At 39.4% G+C, this 22877-nt stretch overlaps 1 protein-coding gene across 2 annotated transcripts in view; it reads right to left on the bottom strand.

Moving 5' to 3' along the window:
• Nucleotides 1-22877, bottom strand: part of KCNB2 (potassium voltage-gated channel subfamily B member 2) — a 441301-nt gene that overhangs the window by 282452 nt on the left and 135972 nt on the right. The window lies entirely within an intron of this gene.

Genomic DNA, 22877 nt, shown 5'->3' with positions numbered 1-22877 from the left:
TGTATACAATTCAACAAAGCTTTAATTGGAATTATGATTTAAGGAATTAAGGAATTAAGATTTAGTGTGATATGAAAAGGTTTTGAATGCTACCTCTAATAGTGGGTTAATGGATCTCTAAACATCAGATAATGGCAGGAGGTAATAGCAAGAATATAGGAAGCATAAAAAAACAGATCAGAAAGAGAAATCCTCCTCAAGTCATGAAAAATATACTGAAGGCTTCACAGGATGCTATGGGAGAGAAAAAATATTAACGTGGATTTCAGTAATCCCAGAAGAGAGGCACGACAATTTTACTAACCATAGCAATTGAGGTAGATGCTCATTGCTCATTGGCCTCAACACTTTTATGACTTACATGAACTATTTTCAAGTTCTTTATGCTTAGCAATTACTGCACTTGAATTTGCACTGAAGACTCTGGCAAAAGAAATATTGTCATTTCCTCACAATTTTCACCTTTAAATCTCCTTGTCCCATGAATATGTGAAAACTGGGTTGGGGAGGTGGAGGTAATAGATAATGTGAACAAAAACAATGTAAGCAGTGTGCATGTTTGTTGTGTTATTGAAAACATCTCTGCTCTAAATGAATGTTTCCAGTGTTACACTTTTCCAAGGTTTAATTCTTATCCAGTGCACTCACATAACTGCTACTAGCATTTTTTTGGGTCTTGAGTGTGTAATGAGGGACAATGGATTTCTTATACCAGTTAGAATGATCTCATTCCATAAATAAAAATAAGACTGCAGATTGCCTTATTTCTGCAATGAGGCTCCCATTAATGTCAGTGAAAATGGTGGGAGTGGACCAACGGTAATATATGGCCAGCAATCACCTAGACTCTAGACACAGGAAAATGGAAAACATCTATTATGTTGTCAGCTTGTTCATACCCAGGGGAATGGCACAGAATTTTTTTCTTATTGCATATTTTGTTCAACTTCCCTCAGTATTGCTTTGAAACAAATTGAGCAAAGATTGTGCTCATTGCTTCCATCAGAAAACTCATAAACATAAAAGCTTTGATTAAAAAAAAAAATTCTTGGCAAAGACACTTAAATACTTTTTATTAAGTTTTCCCCCAATGTACCTACATATACTACCTTGCTTAGTGTTAAAAACAATCTTTTTTTTTTCTTTTAAATTTCATATTGTTCTCTTCCAAAATGCACTGACTGGTATTTCAGTTTCCATTAGTCATTTCTGCATTTAGTTGTACGTAAGCAAAGGGAAAGACTAAAAGAACAAATCAGAATCAATTCCTCCAGCAAAGAGAAACCACAGCAGTTACTTTTGGGTTGTTTAAAGAGCATGTTTGATTTCTCAGACCCATATAATATCATCTTTTCTCCTTCCATAGAAGAGAAAAATCCTTATTTTTATTTGATGTGACCATATTCAATGTTCTACAATAGCAACAAAGGTACTTTTCTAAGTAGCCTTTGCACAACCAGCACAGTTTCATAGCTACATCCTTATAATTTCAACCTACAAAAATCCTTCTCTATGAGTCAGAAGTTAAGTTGTTTTAATTACCATTCAACACATGAATTAAATACTTAATATGTACCAAATGCTAGGGCTACAAAGACAAATGGCATGTCTCCTATAACCAATAATTAAGTTAAAAACTTCACACTGACTTTATCAATATAAAGAATTACAGGGGACTTCCCTGGTGGTCCAGTGGTCATGAATTCTCCTTTCAATGCAGGAGGGGCAGGTTCGATCTCTGCTCAGGAAACTAAGATCCCACATGCCTCGTGGCCAAAAAACCAAAACAGAAAATGGAAGCAAAACTGGAACAAATTCAATAAAGACTTCAAAAACAGTCCACATCAAAAAAATAAAATAATAAAAAACCTTAAAAAATAAAGAGAATCTTTACCATTGCAGTCTTTACCATGATGGTATTTGGAAAGCTTCTTTTCATTTATACTGAACTTTTATTTGATAAGTTAATGGGATGGATGAATGAAAAGTACTATATTTGTAAAGTATTATTGTACAGTACCTTCTCAAGAGTGTAAAGTTACAAATGGGAACTAACTAGATTCAAAATACCATTATACTCTGTCAAAACCCAAGTAGACTTTGATATGTCCTTGACCTTTGATAAAACTATAACTTGAAATGTTAACACAAGTGGTGTTTAGAAAACCAAATGAAAGAATATCTGAAGGCTGAGTAATAAAGAATGACACTTTTGATCTCTCTAATTCTTTTAGACAACCTATTGTGGTAGATTTTATCATCACCATTTATGGAAAAGAAAATTAAGGGTAAGAAAAGGTTAATTAACTTGCCCCATAGCCATAAGAGATGTGCTTGGAATCTGACTCAAGCATCTGACTTTATAGCCTATGACCTTATCATTATGCTATCACATCTTTTTCTAGAGATGGGTAATCAAGTGGCTGAGGTAAAATGTCCGCAGGATGACCAGGGAATGAACTGCTGCACTGAGGCTACTAATAATAAGGCTTTTTTTTTTTTTTCTCTTTCATGTTTTTACTGTGGTAGAACATACCCAACACATAATTTCCTATTTTCGCCATTTTAGGTGTTCAGTTCAGCGGTATTAAGTCCATTCACTTTGTTTTGCAATTATTGTCACCAGCCATTACGAGAACATTTTCATCATCCTAAACTGAAACTCTGTACCCATTAAACAACTCCACATTCTCCCCCTCTCTCAATCCCTGGTAACCACAGATCTATTTTTTGTTTATTTGAACTTGACTATTCTAAGTACCTCGTTTAAGTGGAACTATCCAATATTTGTCCTTTTGTGTCTATTTTCCTTCACTCTGCATAATGTTTTCAAAGTTCACCCATATTGTAGCACAGATCAGAATTAACGTTTCAAAGTTGGATAATACTCTATTATGTGTATATACTACCTGTTACCTATTCACTTGTCAATGGACATCTGGATTATTTTCAGCAAAAGGATATGAATAATGCTACTATGAATAATGCTGCTATGAACAATGGCACACAAATACATGTTTGAGTCCCCGTTTTCAGTTCTTTTGTGTACATACTCAGAGGTTGAATGGCTGGGTCAAATGGTAGGGTTCTATGTTCAACTTTCTGAGGAAATGTTATACTGTTTACAACAAAGTTTGCACCTTTGTGCTTTCTGCATTCCCATCAACAGCATACATGTCTCCACATCCTTGCCAACACTTCTTACTTTCTATATTGCTTTCATTTTTAAATGAATTACTTTATTACAGACAGGACCTGAAAATAACAGAAAGTCAAAGGACAAGTTGCTCACAATCCCATCCTGAAACCAAATCAATGAAAAATATACATAATATCCACCACATATAAAATTTTATCCATGATGTTACTAGGAAAATCAAACATGTACACAGACAGAGCCTGGCAGATGGCACTATTCAAAGAGGGTCTCAGGCTCAGGCCCAACCAACCTAACCTCCACCAAGTTTTCAGTGACTTTTCCAGGTGATTCAGCTTAGATATTATAGAAGAAAGAGACCCAAAGCTCAGACCCCACCTAGTCTCCTTCTTCTCCCTGGTGCCAGTCTATCCCTGTGAAACATTTGCAGGTCTCTGTGGCAGGCAGATGTTCTGTTAACACTGTGACAAGGCCCCTTGAGGTTGACGGAACGGAATGAATCCAGCCTATGCATTTGCCTCTGAACAAATGGTGATTCATCTGTGGTTGTTTGTACACATGTATGCTTCTGCATTTCAATGATTTCTTCCTTCCCCAGCCAACCTGCTAAATGCAACAATTAAACCAGCTTTGCATGCATTATTGCCAGGCTGGAGCCTAATCATGTCAAATGTAGGCTGCCAGCTTCTTCTGCTACAAGCAAGAGGCACTGGGAAAAATGGGAATTGAACAATAGTCTGTCATACTCTCCGCTCAATCTTGGATGACCTTCAGCAGGAAAGCAGACAATGGAATCAAAAGAACATGTTTTCCTGTTAACACAGAGCAATACCAAACCCACCAGACATTACTGATTCAGGCCCTGTGCCAGTCCCTGTCAACCATGGTATTTCTTTTTCTTTTTTGATAATGCTACTAACTTCTAAATTGCAATGTATTGACCACAATGTAATTATCCTAATTTTTAAACTGTAATGTATGTATGATACAAGTTATAAGAATGTGAAGAAGTTTTTTCTGGAAAAGATTTTAATGTATTGGTCAGTTCAGTTCAGTCGCTCAGTCGTGTCCGACTCTTTGCGACCCCATGAATCGCAGCACGCCAGGCCTCCCTGTCCATCACTAACTCCCGGAGTTTACTCAAATTCATGTCCATCGAGTCGGTGATGCCATCCAGCTGTCTCATCCTCTGTCATCCCCTTCTCCTCCTGCCCCCAATCCCTCCCAGCATCAGGGTCTTTTCCAATGAGTCAACTCTTTGCATGAGGTGGCCAAAGTATTGGAGTTTCAGCTTCAGCATCAGTCCTTCCAATGAACACCCAGGATGGACCTCCTTTAGGATGCACTGGTTGGATCTCCTTGCAGTCCAAGGGACTCTCAAGAGTCTTCTCCAACACCACAGTTCAAAAGCATCAATTTTTCGGCTCTCAGCTTTCTTCACCGTCCAACTCTCACATCCATACATGACCACTGGAAAAACCATAGCCTTGACTAGACGGACCTTTGTTGGCAAAGTAATGTCTCTGCTTTTTAATATACTCTCTAGGTTGGTCATAACTTTCCTTTCAAGGAGTAAGCATCTTTATTGGTAAATAATGCTGAAACACAGGTTAGAAACCTTAAATCACAAACCAAAGACATGTTGGGCTTAAAACAGCAAAGCATGATCTTATTTGCAAAACAGAAATAACAGATTCAGATATAGAGAACAAATATATGGATACCAAGGGAGAAAGGGTGTGGAGGAGGAATTGGGAGCTCGGGATTGACATTATACACACTATTAATACTCTGTATAAATAGGTGAGTACTGAGAATATGCTATAGAGCAGAGGGAACTCTAGCGAACGCACTATGGAGACCTGCAGGGGAGGAAGTCTAGACGGAAGGGCGTCTGTGTACACGGGCGACTGAGTCACTCTACGGTAGAGTAGGAAGTAACACAACGTTGTAAAGCAACCGTGTGGCAGAGACCAGCACAATATCGTAAAGCAATTATCCTCCAACAAGATTCTTTTTTAATGAATTAAAAAACAAACAAAAAAACCCCCAACATAGCAGCCAATGAAAAATTGACTGTGTTATCCTGAATATGCTGGGGATGCAAGCTCAAGTTCAAGTGCCGGGCTGTACACTAAACGCATAGTTAGTCCATTAATTACATAAGAAACTGCCAAATGGCTTTCCAAAGTGGCAGAAATGTATGAGGGACCTCGTTTTTCCACTCCCTCACCAGGATCTGGTGTTTTTACCTTTAGCCATTCCAGATAGGTGGGTAGTGATATCTCTTTGTGGTTTTCATTTGCACTTGCCTAATGGCTGTTGACATTGAATCTCATTTCATGTGCTTTTTCTTTGCATGTGCTTATACCCTTTAGGGGAAATATCTGTCGATGTCTTTGGCCATTTTCTAATTTGGGTGTTTGTCATTTTACTGTTGACTTTTGAAAATTCATTTTATATTAGAGATAGTATTTCTTTGTAGATATATGGCTTGCAGATACATTCTCTCTGTCTATAGCTTATTTTCTCATCTTTTTAACAAGGTCTTGGGGACTTTCCTGGTGGTCCACTGGTTAAGACTTGCCTTCAAACGCAGGGGGTGTGGGTCTGATCCCTGATTGGGGAGCTATCCAACATGCCTCACAGCCAAGAAACAAAAACAACAACAACAAAAAGAAGCAATATTGTAACAAACTCAACGAAGATTTTAAAAATGGCTCACATTAAAAAAAATCTTTTTCAAAAATACCGAGTTCTTTTGCAAAGCAAAATGTTTACTTTTGTGTGGCTCAGTTTATCAGTGTTTGCCTTTGTGTATCTTGCTTTGGTGCCAGATTTAACTCTTTACCTAGTACTAAACCCTGAAAAATTTCTCTTATTTTTCTATAAAAGTTTAATAATTTTACATTAAGTTTATGATCCATCTTGAATTAATTTTGTTTAAGGTACAAGGTGTAAGACAAAAAGGTGCATTTTTTTTCTTTTTTGTATATGGATGTCCAATTGCTAAAACATAATTTGTTGAAAAGGCTGTCCTTCCTTCAACTCCACCTGTTTAAAAAAATCAGTTGAACATACTTGGGTCATTCTATTTGTGATTTCTCTTACTCTGTTCCTCTGACCTATGTGTCTATCCTTCCACCAATGCCACACTGTATTGATTACTGTGATTATATAATAAGAATGTGAAGAATTTTTAAAGGTCATGGGATCCCCACTTTAAGCAGGAGAGTTGCACTTGACACTGAGATTTACACTCCTAAATTACAGTGCAATGACACAGGAACTTGCAGACTTTGGAGACCTCAGAAATAATTGTCATTAAGTAAAAAACAGCAAAAGACAACATAAGCTGATCTTTCACCAGGACATAAAATGAAACTATTTTGGGACTTTCCTGGTGGTCCAGTGGTTAAGACTCTCTGCTTCCAATGCAGGGGGTGTGGGTTTAAGACCTGGTTGAGGAACTAAGATTCCACATTTGGTCATGCCATGTGGTATGACCAAAAAGAAAAAAAGTCCACTTGCTCTGGATCTTAAATGACAACTACAATAATAAATAAATAAATAAAACTACCTTATTTGATCACAAATGCTGAAAGCCTTATGGCACCCCTGAAATTGTCTCCTAAAGAACAATGCGTTATTGTCAAATTTTATTAAACCATCGATAATTCAGGATGTGTTTGTGTGTTGATAATTGTTGGTGTAGAGAAAAGTGTATGTTAATATTCTGCAACTGTACTGGAAATGGCTATGTTAATGAGTTTGAGGAAAATGAGTTAGTTGGGTGTTGTCTCTTTTATGGTTCTAAATAGAGAGATTCCATTATTTTTCTAAATCATTTAACTCAATTAAAAACAATAATACTGTAGCAAAATACTTTCCAGAATACCTTTGAATTTTCAACGATCCAGCTGCCCTTGGATATGTAAGCAAATAGGAAATCACCAGTGAACCACTTGTCACTTTCTTGCCAGGGTACATATAAGAGTGAGGACCACCCTTACTCTCACTGTAACAACTATTTATTGCAATTTGTAACAGTTATTTATTTAACTTCCTGAGCTTGCTAAAACTCATGTCCCTTGAGTCAGTGATGCCATCCAACCATCTCATCCTCTGTTGTCCCCTCCTCCTACCTTCTATCTTTTCCAGCATCAGGGTCTTTTCCAATGAGTCGGCTCTTCGCATCAGGAGGCCAAAGTATTGGGGCTTCAGTTTTAGCGTCAGCCCTTCCAATGAATATTCAGGACTGATTTCCTTTAGGATGGACTGGTTTGATCTCCTTGCAGTCCAAGGGACTCTTCAAGATTTTTCTCCAACACCACAGTTCAAAAGCATCCTTCGGCACTCAGCCTTCTTTATGGTCCAACTCTAACATCCATACATGTCTACTGGAGAAAACACAGCTTTGACCATACGGACCTTTGTTGGCAAAGTAATGTTTCTGCTTTTTCAAATGCTGCCTAGGTGCTAGTCTCTACTCTATAGCAAAGAGAATCAGCTACACATATACACATATCTCTTCTCTTTTGGCTTCCTTCCCATTCAAGATCATCACAGTACATTAAGTAGAGTTCCCTGTTCTATACTGTATAGGTGTATTCTTGTGATCATGGCAACAAGGAGAGGAAACAGAGACAGGAAGGAGTGTTTTCAAGCTTCTGCCTGTGACTCAGCTGTTAACATGACACTGGCCAAGGCAAGTCCACATGGCTAAATTCAGAATCAAGAGGGAGTGAGATGTACTCTACAAGCTCAAAGGTGGGAACTGCAAGATCATATTGACAAAGAATCTGTACACAGAAAGGAGTGAAAGATGGAGACATGAATGTTAATAGTCCACCACACTCACCTCCAATATTTAGGCTGTGATGGGATTTTTCTCAATACAGTTTCTGGGCAAGGACCCCTTTTTACTATGACCCCACTACAAGTCTCATAACAAGTATCTTGCCAGCCGATAAGAACTCCAGAATAGTAATAACTCAGTCCAGTGCCTAACACAGAGTAACTGTTCAATAAATGCTGGATGAATGCATTAATGAAGAATGAAAGATTCTGCACGTTGCCATGTTCAACATATTATAACAGGATTAATTAGCATAGGAAGAGTGCTCTGTGATTTTCTACATTTTTTTCCGTTGAGGTGACTGCATCTAATGTATATAACAAATATGAAATCTGCATCGTTTTTGGGCAAAACTCAATTGTAAGAACTTGTGGAAGGTGAGTGATACCATTCTAGTGAAAAATCAATAGGCGAGATGAAAAATCAAGCTCTCTAGCCTGCCTAGAATTCTGCAGGGTGCATAAAATATCTTTCAAATAAGAATGATCTGTAAGATTGGCTTCCCTTGTGGCTCAAACAGTAAAGAATCTGCCTGCAATACAGGAGACCGGGGTTTGATCCCCGGGTCAGGAAGATCCCCTGGAGAAGGGAATGGCAACCTGCTGCAGTATTCCTGCCTGGGAAACCCCATGGACAGAGGAGCCTGGGGTCACAAAGAGTCAGACACGACGGAAGGACTAACACTTTCACTTTCATATAATTTAATTCAGCTCTGAAATTCCAAAATTTTATTATTTTAGGTACAAAATAATGGAAGGCTGAATATAAGTACCCACACTAACAGATGAATTTAAAAGAAAGAGCGGTCACACATACTTGTGGTTAGAGAATAAAGTTTTCATGGGAAGGTATCATTTAAGGACTGCAAGACTTTATTTTTATTTTTATTTATTTAATTTATTTATTAGTTGGAGGCTAATTACTTCACAATATTGTAGTGGTTTTTCCAATGGGGGCAATGAAGGAGCAGAGTTAGGTGAGGGTGGACATACTTAGGGCCAGAGAGTGATTCAATTTGTTTGGAACAAGGGTGAACATGGACAAATTGATAGGAGACAAACCCAGAAAGACAGGTTAGATCTATACTGCTTATGACCTTGAAGAGCAAGTTGAAGAGTTTGTATTTATTTCTTTAGGTCTAATCTTTCTAAAGCATTTCTCCATGCTTTAGAAAGACCGGTCTGGATAGCACTGTGTACAACTGCCTTATGTAGGGAGATGGGGTGGGTAGATAAGTCTGTGAGTTATTGAAATTGTCTAGGTGAGAAACAGTGATGATCTAAATTAGGAAAATGAGAGTGAAGAGGCTCTGAAAGAGAGAGAGCTGTAAGAGAAGAAAAACCCAGTGTCCTGCCTATTAAATCTCTTTTTTTTTTAATTAGGAAACAAGTCAAATTATATGCCAAGTTTATATATTCTACAGTAAATGTTAGTCCTCAAAGTTTCCCCCAAATTTTCTATTGAAATCAGTTTATTCCAAATCCTAGCTTTACCAACAACAGAGATCCTTGTCATAGTAATTAACCTTGACTGCATCACTACAGTAATGAGAAGCTCAAATTGACTTATCACTAAGAGCAGTGCCCACTCATTAGAAGCACTTCACCGGTCATTCATCTTTCAGCAGGCTGAACTGACCTCCTGGCTGGTTAAGGACAATCTAATCTTTTGATGACTAATGAAGTCTTCTAGAGCATCAGCACAGGGAGATGGAATCTAGGCCTTCAGTGCTGTCAGCAGTTTACAGATTGTCATGCTCAGTCTTGTCTTATGAATGAGGAAGCCAGGGCTCAGCGAGCTGTGCTCAAGTGATCCAGCTAACGAGTAGTGACACTGAGACCAACTCTCTTCACCACGCCGTGAGCATCATGATGTTCTTTGTATGGTACTATTAGTATGCAGGCTTCCCTCATAGCTCAGTCGGTAAAGAATCTTCCTGTAATGCAGGAGATCCAGGTTTGATTCCTGAGTTGGGAAGATCCCCTGGAGAAGGGAATGGCAACCACTCCAGTATTCTTGCCTGGAGAATTCCATGGACAGAGAAGCCTTCCAGGCTACCTTCCATGGGGTTCAAAGAGTCGGACACGACTTAGTGACTAGACCACACAACCCCACCATTGGCATGCAGGCACATTTATGTCTGTTCATGTGATCAAGTCAATATTCAACCATATGACCTTCAACTAGACTATAAAACATTAGAGACAAAGAGCTGCAGGTAGTATAGTAAGGCTGGTGTGGGGGTAGATTTAGGTGAGGCTGTAAATACTGGCTGGTTCCTAATTCTCCAAGACTCTGAATGACAAGCCATGGGATCTGCCATCTTTTGAAACAGAAAATGTGAAATCATGAAATAGTGGAAGGTTTATATTTTTTTTACAGCTCTGTGTTTTATTTTAAAGTACTATATTATCTTAAATTCTTGTTCAAAATTTGAATGAAGTACATGTCACATGATCTTTTTTACTATGAAAGAAAACATTTTCTGAAAACTGCCACAGACTTTTTTCAGGACTTCAAAACTGAGAGAAGTTTCTGTTTTTTCTAGTGACATTTCTAAAATTATACACATCACTGTGAATCAGAGTCTTTGGGATATATTTATCTCTTTCCTCTCTGTCAGATCTCCTTGAACTGAGAAAGTTGTCTTTTTATTCAGTTATTTCTGTAACCATTATTAGTTAAATATTTTAGTTAAATTCAAAACAAAATGTTATACGTACTCTAAAATCTTACTAAGCTATGACATGTTAATTCTACCGAACTCTCTGAATAGCACTGATTCAAATAAAATGTAAATGTCATACATATGCAATTCACAAAGCAAATGGAGGTGTGATCTAAGAGCTGTAATGGATCTTGAGCTGTGTTGTGGTTCCAGGAAGAAGTTACAAGGAATAAACTACTTTCCTTCAAGGCTTGCCCTTCCACCTCACTCACAAAGTGAGTGCTTCGCAAAAACACACATGAAGAGCCTGCAAAAAAGTGAGAACTGCCTCACCAGTCAGGTCAGCCTGGTCAACCTGAGAGGTTACTCATATGGCAGCCAGAATATCCTTCTATCTGACTCACAGATTAGATAATGAAAACATTTGTTAAAATTACAAATAAAAACCAAGGAGACAAATGCACACACAAAAATAACAGCTCCCATTATTTAAAAAAATGTCTTTGGGGTAATAATCACATCTCAGACAATATACTGGGCAACAGTCAGCATCCTTAGGGAACTTCAAATCTAGTTGAGGAGACAGACTATCAGCAGGTAAATAATCATGTACACAAACATCATCATCATTTGAGATAAGTACTACAAAGGATTTCATGATGGTTCTATGATACAAAGTAATGAAGGACCGGACCCACTCAAGTTTGGTGGTCAGGAAAGACCTCTCTGAGAGGTGACATTTACAATAAGACCTAACAGATGAGGAGGGTGTACCGAGTGCAAAAGCCCAAGGAGGAAAAGGGCTTGGCCTATTCTAGAAATATAATATGATTCATGTCTAATAAGGGATTGACTCAGGAAGCCTAGAATGTCCAAACTCTTCACAGTCCAAAGAAAAGTCTGGTCTTAGATCAGTTCTTGGCATATGACCTCGAAGCCTTTGGGATGACCTGCCTGATAAGAGTGTCCTTGTTTAGCTGGGGCGGTGGCCCCCAGATAGTTGATGTAATTGATGGTGGGGTCCTTAGGCCATGTGGTATCAGTTTTGCCTCCAGAGTAACTAGAGGCTGAGTAACTGAGGTCTGTCACACAGGTGTCCCATGCTTATGCCACTGACCCTAGTTGCCCAGTAAAAACCCTGGACACCAAAGCTAACTTGAGCTTCCCTGGTTGGCAATATTTCACATTGTCACATAAATATATCACTGCTAGGAGAATTAAGTGCTGTTTGTATGATGCTACAAAGAGAGAACACCTGGAAATTCATGACTAGGTTTCCTAGAACCTGCTAGGCTGTACAGTCCACGGAGTCACATAGAGTTGGACATGATTGAGCCTAGCTAAAGGTTTGCCAATTTTGTTTATTTTTTCAAAGAGCCAGTTATTACTGTCATTGACATTTTTCTAATTTAGTCTCAATTTCATTTATTTCTGCTCTAATCTTTGTTATTTCCTTCCTTTTACAGGTAAATCTCAGATATTATGGTTTCAATTACAGACCACTATAATAAAGTGAATCACATGAATATTTGGTTTCCCAGTACATATAAAAGTTATGTTTACACTATTCTGTAGTATCCTAAGTATAGATGTCTTAAAAAAACAATGTATATACCTTAGTTAGAAAAATTTGTTGCTAAAAAAGCTAAACATCATCTGACAATGCAGGGTGGCCACAAACCTTCAACTTGTAAAAAATGCAGTATCTGCAAAGTGCAACAAAATAAAGTACAACGAAATGAGGTATGCCTATACTAACTTAGAAAATTTTTTTTCTTCTTTTTCTGGCTCCTTAAGGTGTAGTTAGGTTGTTCATTTGAGACTTTTCTTGTTTCTTGAAATAGACTTTTATTACTACAAACATTCCTCTTAGAACTGCTTTTGCTACATCCCATAAATTTTGGTATGTTACATTCCCACTTTCATTTGTTTCAAGGTATTTTTTTTTGTTTGTTGTCCTTGTGTTTTCTGCTTTTATCCCCTGGTTGTTCAGATACTCCCATATTTTAGAGGAGCAAATCAAGACTTATTTGAACATTCAGATAACTTGCCATACATATCTCAGTTTCTCCCTGTCTCTATTTCTGTTTCTTTCAGACACACACACACACACACACACACACCCTGTTAAACAGAAGAACAAGAATCCAAATATCTGGTTCAAAAATATAGTTCTCTTTGTTCTACTTCAATGTCATAGAAAGAAAGGAAAATAAAACCATAAAATAACAAAATAAACAACAAAGCAGGCAAGGATTGAAGAAACAAATATCAGAAAAAAATACACACAGAAAAGTTATCAATGACATAAGTCTTTCCACTTCTTATTTGAAAGTCACAAAAGAAAACATAAATTTTACAATGAATAAAATATGACACCATAAGATATTGCTCCCCTGACATTTCATTCAGAATTCAATCCTAGCTTTTCTTTTTAATCTATAAAATCAAGGTAATAGTATGAAAATTGCACTTGATAATGAACTCAAATGTAGAAGGAAATGGCAACCCACTCCAGTATCCTTGCCTGGAGAGTTCCATGGACAGAGGAGCCTGGCAGACTGTGGTCCATGGGGTCGGAAAGAGTTGGACACAACTGAGTGCCTAACACACAGTGACTAACACAATGAACTCAAAAGTGCTGTACAAAGTGTTATAGATATTTGCCATTACTATTTTATTAAAGTTTGTATCTGTATAATAGCTTTTCTTTGTATTTAATGTATTATTATTGTTGTTACTTTTGTTATAGAGAAAAGAAAATTGAAGATGTCCATGGGCAATTTAGAAAAAATAATCTTGAAAAAGAACATATCTTTCTGATTTTACTTTAAAAAAAAATAGACCTAGCAGTCATGGTAGTGAAGTAGTGGCAAAATACGACTAGAAAAGGATGAGGCTGTTAAATTCTCTTCACATGGACACAGTGAGCCATTTCCCTCCTCTCCAAGTGCACACAGCCACTCTCTTTATTCACGGTGGTAACCAGTTTATTTTCACAGTACAGCAGCTGGTTAGGAGGGGAAATTTTGACTGTGGTTAATGATTAGCTTGATAGGAGGCAACTAGTCTGTTTTGACTGGGGCTATAGGTTCCTTTTTAGTTGGATAAAACATAATCATCTGGATGGAACTAAATCTTTGCCTAGGACAAACTCAGTCCCATAAAACCAAGAATTAGATTGGGTGGAAAGGGAGGTGGGAGGGGGGACCGGGATGGGGAATACATGTAAATCCATGGCTAATTCATTTCAAAGTATGACAAAAACCACTGCAATGATGTAAAGTAATTAGCCTCCAACTAATAAAAATAAATGGAAAAAAAAAAAGAATGAATTTACCTATGTTAGTTTCCATAATGGTAAATCTAATTGACTTCAATGAATACCTATTGTGTACTTACTCTGTGCCAGGGCATCTAAAGTTCTAAGGATATAATAGTGGATAAGAGATTTCCCTTCAAATAATCTGATAATCTGCTGCTATAATATTACCTGTGCCATTGATTTTAAACAATTCCTATTCAGGAATTCCATAGATATATTTTCATAAATATGGTTCATACATGAACTTTTTAAATGGTGACATGAAGGACAAGCAATAGGTATTTTACAGGCTTTCTCTGTTCTTTCTTCCAACCTTTTCTCCCTGAAATGACCCATCTCAGTTCATGACAATTTCATCCTCCCTATTGCTCCAGCTAAAAGCCTGGTGACATCCCTGTCTTCTGTCAGCCAAGCCCCACACCAGTATCTACCCACATCTCTCCATCTCTCCAGCAACTACTCTAGTTCCTCTTGTTTGGTTATTCAGAGCTGCCATATCACGAATCTCCCTGATCCCTCCTATCTCCCTTGATCCAAACCTCAGCACAGCAACTCAAGGGATCACTCAAGTGCATCTCAACTCAAGTACAAAAGTGGATCCATGGCAAGGTATCTCTTTGTCAATACCCTCTGGTGGCATCCCAGCTGGTGTGCAGTGAATGTCAACCTTACAAGGTTCTTTCAAACTTGTTCTCCTGTATTATCTCCACCCATCCACCCCCTGGCTTCCTCTTTGACCCTTTTTCTCTATTCTTAGCACTTCTGCCTCCCTGACCCCTTTGATGCCTACTGAACACTAAAGTCACTTCCTCAGGCTTTTGTCTTTACTATTTCCCCCGCCCGTGTTCACCAGCTTGCATCAACAGTCTTGCCTGATCACCCCACTTAAACTTGGCAATACCCCAACAAATCCACAACTGCCTCCCTGCATTATTTTTTCCATAGCAGTTATTGTTTTCTAACATACTATATTTTGATATTCATTTTGCCTATTTCTCTCCACCAAAAAGCAGTACCAGGCAGGCAGGAATTTTTGTTTTGCTTATTGTTGTATTTTCAGGACCTAAAAGTGACTGCCACGTAGTAGGTACGCAATAAAGACTTGTTACATGAATGAGTATTACAACGAGAGATGTTTCTATGTTCTGAGTCAGAAAACATAGTCTAGGCTTTCAAATAACAGATCCTCCAGAGTGCTGTCTGTGCCATAAAAGATGATGGGATGCAAGCAGCATTTTATGTTGCCCCTTGGCAAAAAGGTCATTAATCAAAGCAGAAATGACGGAGAGGGATAGAGCTATGAGTGGAAGAAACGACAGGTGTTTGTAGATGCTGTCTCTGATATATTTATGGCACTGCATCCTCAAACACAGAAACAGTGAAGCCTGACTGACCTCCAATCCACCTCTAGCACAAGATGTAGGCAAGCTCCGCCTCAGACGAGACTACTTTACCTCTGCCTGATCCCTGGCCCAGCCCTACACAGAGTCCCTAGAGGAAGCTTGCAGAGTAACAGAGTCAGGAGGCAAAGCTGAAACAGGGTGGAATAAGAAGCTGAGAGAGGCCAGCAAGCCTCATCCTTATCTCCTGGGAACTTACAGCTCTGAAAGCCCAGGTGAGTCACACGATGCCTGCAGTGAAAATGAATTCCCCTTTTAACAGTAACCTAAATCACAAAACCAGATCTTATCCAAAAGCTTAAATAACCCAACTTTTGCATTCAAAGAGAATTTTGTTGAAAACAGGGCCCCATCGGAAGCACCATGGACGAGGTGTGTTTATTTATGCAAAGAAAATCATAAGGAGGAAATGGCATTACATGGACAAATCGACAAACCGAAGCTGCTTTCCGGAAATAATCCTTTAAGACATTTAAGATTTTTGTTTATAAAATAAACAATAAAAGTGTAGAAATATGAAAGCTATTATTTTATTGGTTTGAAAGTCATTCTTTCCAGTTGATCTAACTTTCATCTTTCTCTACTACAATCCATTTTATTTATTTATTTATTTTTTTTTATTAGTTGGAGGCTAATTACTTTACATCATTACAGTAGTTTTTGTTATACATTGACATGAATCAGCCATGGATTTACACGTACTCCCCATCCCAGTCCCCCCTCCCACCTCCCTCTCCACCCGATCCCTCTGGGTCTTCCCAGTGCACCAGGCCCGAGCACTTGTCTCATGCACCCAACCTAGGCTGGTGATCTGTTTCACCCTAGATAATATACATGTTTCAATGCTGTTCTCCTGAAACATCCCACCCTCACCTTCTCCCAGAGTCCACAAGTCTGTTCCATACATCTGAGTCTCTTTTTCTGTTCTTAACTGCATTCCCCTCTCATTATGTTTTGTTGTTGTTCAGTTGCTAAGTCATGTCTGACTTTACATCCCATGGACTGCAGCACACCAGGACCCTCTGTCCTTCACTATGTCCCAGAGTTTGCTCAAATTTATGTCCATAGAATTGGTGATGCTATCTAACCATCTTATCCTCTGCCACCCTCTTCTCCTTTTGCCTTCAATCTTTCCCAACATCAGTGTCTTTTTCAATGAGTCAGCTCCTTACATCAGGTGGCCAAAGTACAGGAGCTTCAGCTTCAGCATCAGGCCTTCCAATGAATATTTACCCTCTCAATACCTCCAGTGATTTTTTGTTTTTTAAAACACTGGTTAAAATTTTATGTTTAAGCAATAGAATTCTTTCCTAAAAGTAAGTTCTGAGACTTCCCTGGTGGTCCAGAGGTTAAGACTTTGCCTTCCAGTGCAGGGGGTGTAGATTAGAGCTCTGGTCAGGGAGTTAAGATTTCACATGCCTCATGGCAAAAGAAAAAAACCAACCAAACAAACATAAAACAGAGGCAACACTTAATTCAGAAAATACTTTAAAAATGGTCCACATAAAAAATTCTTAGTAAAAAGATTTTTTAAGTTTTTTGAAAAAGAAACAACTAAGGACAAGACCTAAAATCACACTCCTGTTTCTCGGTTTCCCACAGGAAAAGGCTGCAAGCTGTTTTTCAAACTGACTCAATTTCCCCTCTTTCAGCAGAAAATTCGCAACCCTGAAACCCCAATTTTTGATGACATAAAAGCTAATAAACTTCTAGAAGTGGTTCAAGATTGATAAATAAACTAATTTTATAAGACCAAATAGAAACTTTAAAATAACTTTTATGATCTGAAAACACACTTTAAGAGAAGAAAACTCAAAATTGTCATGCCTAATTCTTAAACATTCTAATGAGTAACTTCCATTGTCTGAAATTATTTGCCCCCCAAAAGATACTTAAACTAGATGTTTTAAAGTGAGTATGACTTGCTCTTGATTGTTAAATAGAATGCCTATCTAAAAGTTTCAGTGCCATAATAAAATACAATATAGTGAAGTTGCTCAGTCATGTCCGACACTTTGTGACCCCATGGCACTGTAGCCTACCAGGCTCCTCCGTCCATGGAATTTTCCAGGCAAGAATACTGGAGTGGGTTGCCATTTCCTTCTCCAGGAGATCTTCCCGGCCCAGGGATTGAACCCAGGTCTTCCGCATTGTAGGCAGACGCTTTACCATCTGAGCCACCAGGGAAGTCAAAAGTGTTAGTGCCATACTAAAACACAATAAAGATAAAAGCAAAAGTGCTCTTCTTTAATAGGGTGTGGTGGAAAAAGCTGAGAAACCAGCTGACTCATTCTTTTTTTTTTTTTTTTTTTGGAGTAAATACATTTATTGATACCCATTTTATATAGTTCAATGAAATAATCTATAAATATAAAAGCATTTTTCTTTTGGATATCACCATGGTCCATGTAAGTACTCAACAGTCAGAATCACCTGCAGGAAGCACTCCAAGTCACAGAGTTAGGTTTACAGACCTGAATACACACATTTCATATAACAGTGGCACTTATATACTCAAGTGGTCCAGTGGCTTTGGAATATATAACAACTGGGCATGTGGAGTAAAAGTAATGTATAAGTTTAAGTCAATGAAAAGGGTATCGAATACCACTTGAAAACAATAGAAAGAACTGAATTTTTATATGCCTCACTTAGATTTTCATTTGAGTAGTCTCTAAAAATCCTGCCTCGCTTAAGTTCTAACACTGCCTCTCAGATTTCAATTTTGGACCTTGCACACCTCAGACCTTCTAAATGCATTTGCTTGCTGACTCATTCTTATACCCACCCTTCATCCCCCAAGCCAACATCACACACACATATTTGCAAGCATTATGGCTCAGTGGAGCTGTTTGCAAAACCTTGGCCTGAAAAATTAAGTATTGTAGTTTTTTTTTTCCACTCAGCTACCCAAGACCTTCCACAAAGGATGACCCCAAATTACCTTCCCATTATTCTCTATATCCAATATCTATCCCATGTAAAACCAAACCTCCTACTCAGTGTTACTTGGAATGTTTCCTTGCTTTCATCATGCCATGCAGGTCTCATATCATTAAAACTTAGATCGGAATCAAGTACCTTCTAGTTTTGAGCCTCAGGCAGGTTATAAAGACCTCTAAAGCCTTTGTGAATCTACCTGCATCTGAAGGAGCTGAAAACGGAAGTACCCATCTTGTAATGTTGTTATGAGCTAACCCATCAGAAGCAGTCAGCAGCCCACCTGGATGGCAGAAGAGGGTCATTATCCCGTGCTGGGGCTCAGCCTTCACACGGGAAGGCGCTCAGGTGGCCCAGAACTCCTGCCGCTGCAGTGAGAGCTTTAGGATCATCAAAGACAATCTCTGAATATCAGTGCCCTGAAGAATAATACCACACCAAACATTTCACCTTAGGCAGAAAAACACTGAAAATCATAACTTCCTTACTCACAGTTGGGCTTACATTCTTAAACTGTGTGGACTTAAAAAAACCCCACTTATTTTTTTCCTTAGTTTCTTAAAAGTATTTATTTACTTGGCTGCACTGGGTCTTAGTTGCGGCACACGGGGTCTTCACTGCATCAAGCGGGATCTTTCGTTGTGGTGTACAACACGTGTGGTTGCCCCTTGACATGTGGGATCTTTGTTCCCTGATCCAGGACCGAACTTGCATCCCCTGCATTGCAAGGTGGATTCTTAACCACTGGACCACCAAGGATGTCCCTTTCCTTAGTTTTTAAAGATGCAATCCAAGAGGAAAGAAGAACCCTCCAGGAGCTCTCCTGCACCCTTCCCAGTGCTGTGCAAAGCAGGCCCGACACAGACCAAGGAGGGACCGCAAGCAGTTTTCTGTTACTTCCCGTGGGCAGGCTGAGGACTTCAGAGACACAGAATAAAATGTCTTTCAGGAAAATCATAAGCACTGGCCAGGGTCAGTGGCCTCCAAATCTTCCACAGCAAAGCTGATCAAAATGACACAGAAAGGGTCCAAGTGTGTTATTGATCCCCTTGCATGCATGCGTGCATGCTAAGTCACTTCAGTCGTGTCCAACTCCTTGTGACCCTATGAATTGTGGCCCACCCGGCTCATCTGTCCATGGGATTCTCCAGGCATTGCCACGCCATCATCCAGAGGAATCTTCCTGACTCAGGGATCAAACCTGGGTCTCATGTCTCCAGAATTGGCAGGCAGGTTCTTTACCACTAGCACCACCTGGAAGCCCCTGATACCCTTAGTTCTTGGGTAATCAGGTAGGGTCTGGAGGGATCTGGAGCCCTGGGCCATCCACCTCCTCTGGCAGCCTCCGTTCATATTCCCCAGTACCCTGCGAAATGATCATCTCCACATTCTGTGAAGTGAGGATGCTACGAGCTGCCTATCTTCTTTGCCTCCTTTGCTGAGGTCTGTGCTGGTTGCTCTGCCCTGGTTTGGTTCTTGTAGGAATGCTTTTCAGTGTTAACTGCAGTCTGCTATAGCCACGAGGGCCCTGGAGATTGAGGCAAGTCAGCAGTAGCCTTGGGGTCCTTGGAGGATCCACAGATGGTCTCAATGCTCTGAGCTGGCCCTGGAGATGCAGAGCTGGGCAGAAGCAGTGCCGCCTGAGCCCTCAGACCAGGCCCCAAGTCCCACCCATTGCCATGGAAGGACGGTATTAGACAGTCATGGTAGGTCTACTCCATGCAAAACAAAGAACTGGTTACTGGAGTCTCTGCCCTTCAGGAAGAAGGACATCAAATTCTTCTTAAAAAAATATTTATTTATTGGGTTTCCCTGGTGGTTCAGGAGTAAAGAATCCACCTGCCAATGCAGGAGACAGGAGTTCAGTCCCTGGTCTGGGAAGATCCCATATGCCTCAGAGCACCTAAACCTGTGTGTCACACTACTGAGCCTGTGCCCTATAGCCTGGAAGCCTCGACTACTGAGCCTGGGTACTGCAACTACCGAAGCCCATGTTCCTAGAGCACGTGCTCCACAACGAGAAAAGCCACCATGATGAGACGTCCATGCACCACAACTAGAGAGTAGCTCCTTCTCTCCAAAACTAGAGAAAAAACCTGTGCAGCAATGAAGGCCTGGCAGAGCCAAAAATAAATAATTAAAATTTTAAAATTTATTTATTTGGCTGCTGCTGCTAAGTCACATCAGTCGTGTCTGACTCTGTGCGACCCCATAGACGGCAGCCCATCAAGCTGCACTGGATCTCAGTTGTGGCACTCAGGATCTTTTAGTTTTGGCATGAAGTATCTAGATCCTTGATTAGGGATTGAACCCTGGCCCCTTGCATTGGGAGCACAGAGTCTTAGACACTGGACCACCAGGAAAGTCTCAGACATCAGATTCTTGAGCAAATGAGCCTCAGTGGGGAAAAAAAAAAAGTGAGTGTTAGTCGCTCAGTCATGTCCAACTCTTTTTGACCCCATGGACTATAAAGGGAAGAGCTAAAAAAAGTCCAGCTCTTTATTTGGATTTACAATAGAGCCTTTTAGAAAAGGTCTTCAAGAGGAGGAATTTAAATATTTAGAAAAGCCAAAGTGATGCCTGAGATGACTAGAATGATCCAATCTTTAGAGGGTGCATCAACACACATCCAATTTCAAGTAGCTGCCACTAAAACAGCCTTCGAAACATTAGAAAAATGAAGAACTTCATAGTCACTAACAGAGGCTTTGGATGAACATTCTACTGCTTAAAGAAGCATAAGCTGCTTTCATAAGAGACTAAGAGATACATGAACAAACTTGTTCAACAGAACAAAATAGTAGAAAACTCTAAAGTGCCCACAGGACAAATTAAAATGGCCAGAAAAGTCAAATGAAACCTCCAGATGACCTTTGGTTAAAGAGGAGAGACTGGAGTGCTCTTGATGAAGCAACCCAAATAGTGGAAACTTGGAATTGGATATAATGAAAACACCCAGAAATGCAGACTTTGTAGAACAGGGATCAAAAGTAGTTTTGAAGGGTGTTCTCTGGTGGTCTAGTAATTAAGAATTTGCCTGCCAATGCAGGGTTCGATCCCTGGTCCAGGAAGATCCCACATGCCATTGAGCTACTAAGCCCATGAAGCACAACTACTGAGCCCAAGTGCTACAACTACTGAAGCCCCACATGCCCTACCTAGAGCCTGCGCTCCACAACAAGAGAAGTCACCACAATGAGAAGCCTGCGTGCCACAACGAAGGGTGGCCCTCACTCTCCACATCTAGAGAAAGCCCACTTGAAGCAATGAAGACCTGGTGTAGTCAAAATAATAAATAGATAAGTCTAAAAAATGGAAAGAAACAATTATTTGATTTTAAGAAAAGTAGTTTTGAGGAAACCAATTGATATGGCTGAGTCAAATACATGTTGATAAAAGAAAAAAGAAAGTAAATGTGCCTCCAATTAACTGAAGAAAATAAAATAATCAATGAACTTAAAGATCATATCAGAAGTCTCCATGTAGAGAAAGTTTTCTTGCAGTTAGAAAAAACACATAAAAGGAAATGTAGAAAGTCCAGTAGAAACATTAGATCTTTTCTGACCTGCATTTTTAAAAAATGGAATACATTTTCACCAAATATTGAATTTAAAATTAATTTAACTCCTAAAAGTAGAGATGAATCTTTCCAAAGTTGATACAAGATGATCTGTGCATGGGAAGAGCTGGACATCTATAAAATACAAGCCAAAATTCTTTTAGCAAAGTTCTCATGAATCAGTAACTCTTATCAAATTCAGTTTATTTCTCATGAAAGAAAAGTTATGGTGATAGTTTGAGAGCCCTATTGGTTGAGATAAAAGTTCAATTAGCTTAAGAAGAAAAAGGCATACATTAGACAATTTGATGTGTAAGAATCAAGATTGTTGGGAGAAATATCAATAACCTCAGATACACAGATGATGCCACCCTTATGGTATCACCCTTTTGATGAAAGTGAAAGATGAGAGTGAAAAAGCTGGCTTAAAACTCAACATTCAAAAAACGAAGATCACAGTATCCAGTCCCATGACTTCACAGCAAATAGATGGGGAAACAGTACAAACAGTGACAGACTATTTTCTTGGGCTCCAAAATCACTGTAGATGGTGACTGCAGCCATGAAATTAGAAGACGCTTGCTCCTTGGAAGAAAAGTTATGACCAAGCTAGACAGCATATTGGAGAAGACAACGGCAACCCACTCCAGTACTCTTTCCTGGAAAATCCCATGGACAGAGGAGCCTGGTGGGCTGAAGTCCATGGGGTCTCTAACAGTTGGACACGACTGAGTGACTTCACTTTCACTTTTCACTTTCATGCATTGGAGAAGGAAATGGCAACCCACTCCAGTGTTCTTGCCTGGAGAATCCCAGGGATGGGGGAGCCTGGTGGGCTGCCGTCTATGGGGTCACACAGAGTCGGACACAACTGAAGTGACTTAGCAGCAGCAGCAGCAGCAGCAGCAGACAGCATATTAAAAAGCAAAGACATTACTTTGCTGACAAAGGTCCGTCTAGTCAAAGCTAT

Source organism: Odocoileus virginianus, chromosome 15 (genome assembly GCF_023699985.2).
Source record: "Odocoileus virginianus isolate 20LAN1187 ecotype Illinois chromosome 15, Ovbor_1.2, whole genome shotgun sequence".
In the NCBI taxonomy this organism is placed as follows: domain Eukaryota; kingdom Metazoa; phylum Chordata; class Mammalia; order Artiodactyla; family Cervidae; genus Odocoileus; species Odocoileus virginianus.
The sequence above is the reverse complement of the archived record's forward strand: the minus strand, read 5'-3'. Positions and strand labels throughout refer to the sequence as shown.